The sequence below is a fragment of the Cebus imitator genome, unplaced genomic scaffold (assembly GCF_001604975.1).
Source record: "Cebus imitator isolate Cc_AM_T3 unplaced genomic scaffold, Cebus_imitator-1.0 Scaffold347, whole genome shotgun sequence".
NCBI classification, from domain to species: domain Eukaryota; kingdom Metazoa; phylum Chordata; class Mammalia; order Primates; family Cebidae; genus Cebus; species Cebus imitator.
In genome coordinates, this window is record NW_016107662.1 from 1,267,149 (window position 1) to 1,270,242 (window position 3,094).

Genomic DNA, 3,094 nt, shown 5'->3' on the forward strand with positions numbered 1-3,094 from the left:
AATGTGCTGTGTAAAGTTAGTCTACTCTGAAGCCATCTTGGTAAATTTCCCCAACAGTGTGAAGTTAGAATTCCTTCAGGGTGATGCCAGCTTCTGTTTGGAATTTATATACAACCTGCTTGGGTGGAGAAGCCATTGTCTTCAGAAACCTTGGTGTGGTTGAATTAATAGTTACTGTTGTGACCTGAAGTTCACGATTAAAAGGGATTACCCAAGCAAAATCATGGAATTACTGGTTATAAAGATGATTGTTGGCACATCCTATGCAATATATCTAAATTGAATAATGGTACCAGATAAAATTATAGATGGGAATGAAGCTTGTGTATCATCCACTATCATGTGTAATCAATAAATGATTTAATTCTCTTGAATGAAAAAAAATGTTATTGACCAATTATGTAAGAATCATATGTTAAATGTATTAGTTACTTTCTATGAATCCTTTTACAAAACAAAATTTTTTACACACACATAGATATACACACACACATAAGTATATACTTATATACACACACAGATATACACATACACACATAGATATAATCACTCTCTAATTCATCTTTTATATGATATTTTCCAATTTCATGACACATCTTTACAGCTGATACATTATATATAGAACTCCCAATACCATAATGGCCAACTTTCTACTTTAAGACAGAGTTAAAGTATTTCCTCTCTAGTCTGTACCAAAAAAACACACAGTATCTATAATTTTAAAAAATTTTGCCATTTGAGTCTTTGTTGCAACTTACACAGTGCCTCAGAATCCCTAAAGAGGATCTGATTTCCCTGAGATTTATTTTAACATAAAACCCTAGAATCAGATAATCCCCACCCAGATGCTACCGTGCTGCTGCCTTGGGGTTTGGGATTTAGCCTTGGGGGCTGTGGCAGTATTCTAATTTCCAGAAATACATGGTGGCAACCAAAAATTTCCTGGACTTACAGTTAATTATCATGCTTTTCTTTATATTGAGACTTTATCCTTGTGTTAATTATTTCTTTGCTGGGTTAAGGAGGGGCTAGGTTCTTGTGAGAAAGAAAAGGTGCCAGAAGATAGATGAAAACATTTAGGGAGATTAGGTGAAGATAAAGAATATTAATAGGGCTGTGTTTATTTTTCTTGTCTTTTCCTTCTCTCGACTTGGCTAATCAAATTAACATTGTCCAAATTTAGATCAAAAACAAGTTTAATTAAAATGGAGATCAAAGAAGTTAATAATACAATGATTTTTTTTCCATCTAAAATTCTCTGTGTTCTATGCCCACCAATTCATTTACTAAACCATATTTTAGAAATATATCTAAAAGAGGCCCAAGAATTACTGCCTTCCTGAATTTCAGCACAAAAAGCCACTCTTCTATATCTGATGTTGGGAGTGGGAAACATTTGCCACTCCCAGGAAAATGTGGTCTTGGAATATAAACTGAACTATAGAGAGGTTAAAAAAATGACAGGTGCCAAAAAAAAAAAGGAAAGAAAGAGAGAAAGAAAAATGAGTAAGTGGGAAAATAGAGCTATGGAAGAAAAGCTAAAAAATAAATATGATATCACTAAAATAAATGTAATATTTTCAAAGTAGCTTTCAAAAGTATTTAGTTAAAATAGCCAGGTGTGGTGGCTTACACCTATAATCCCAGCTACTTGGAAGGCTGAGGTAGAACTGCTTGAACCCAGGAGGTGGAGGCTGCAGTGAGCTGAGATCACGCCACTGCACTGCAGCCTAAGTGACAGAGTAAGACTCCATCTCAAACTATACATAATAAATAAATAGATAAAAGTATTTAGTTGAAAGTAACCTATGGTTATTCATTATTAAAAGCCAGTTATCATTAGTGTTAAAAAGAACTATATATTAAAATGAAATAGGGATTTCATTAAGGAATAAACATTTAAGTAGAGCTTAAAATAGCTGATTATTAAAGGATCGCGTTTGATATTGTCTCATTTTCTATGGCTGCTGTAACAAATTACCACAAACTCAGTGGCTTAAAACAACACAAATGTGTTATCTCACAGTTCTGGAGGTCAGAAATCTGAAATGAGTTTATGGGGCCAAAATCAAGATTTGCAAGGCTGTGTGTCTTCTGGAGGCTCTTGGGGAGATTACGTTCCCTTGCAGATGACCCTTATAAGAAGAACCTGTTCCCTTTCTTTTCCAGCTTCTAGAGGCCACCTGCGTTCTTTGGCTCCTGGCCCCTTTCTCTGCCTCCAAAGCCAGTGGTGTAGAATCTTCAAATCTCTTTCTCTCTTTCTCTGTCTGACCTCTGCTTTTCTGTCATTATATCTCCTTCTCTGTGCCTGATGTTCCTGCTGCCTATTATAAGAACTCTACTAATTAGATTATCCCCACCTGGCTAATCCAGGATAACCTCCCATTTACAAGACAATTTAATCACGTCTGCAAAGTCTCTTTTGCCATGCAAGGCAACACATTTACAAATTCCAGGGGTTAGGACGTGGACACCTATGGGAAGATGGGGGAGATATTATTTTCCCACCACAAGTATATTCATATTCTTAAATGAAATACAGTATAATATGTTTTTATTAAACACTGTACATTTGAAAAACACTTAATTTTACATTTGTAGGACAATTAGTAGGATCCCAACATAGTTTTAAAAACAGATTATACCATAAAATTACACATGCTCTATGACATAACCATTATACTCCTAGACATATAGCCAACACATTATGTATGTTATGTTCATCAAAATTATGAATTCCAATGTTTAGAGCAGCATTGCTCAAATACCTCCAAACCAGAAGCTATCTGTATTCCCAACAAAAATTGACAAATAAATAAGTTGTGGCATATTCATACATGGGAATCTTATGTAGCAATGAAAAAATATCCAAATCTACACATAATATTGTGAATGCATCTCAGAAACATAGGTTGAGTAAAAGATTCCAAACACAAGAAATTAAATAGTTCAAAAACTGGGAAATTATTCAAAAGGGTGATTACCCTTAGTAGGAAGTAGTGATTAAAAGGTGGCATAGCAGGAACTACTGAAGTTCTGATAATGTCCTATTTCTTAATCTGGATGTAGGTAACCTGAATGTGTTCACTTTGGA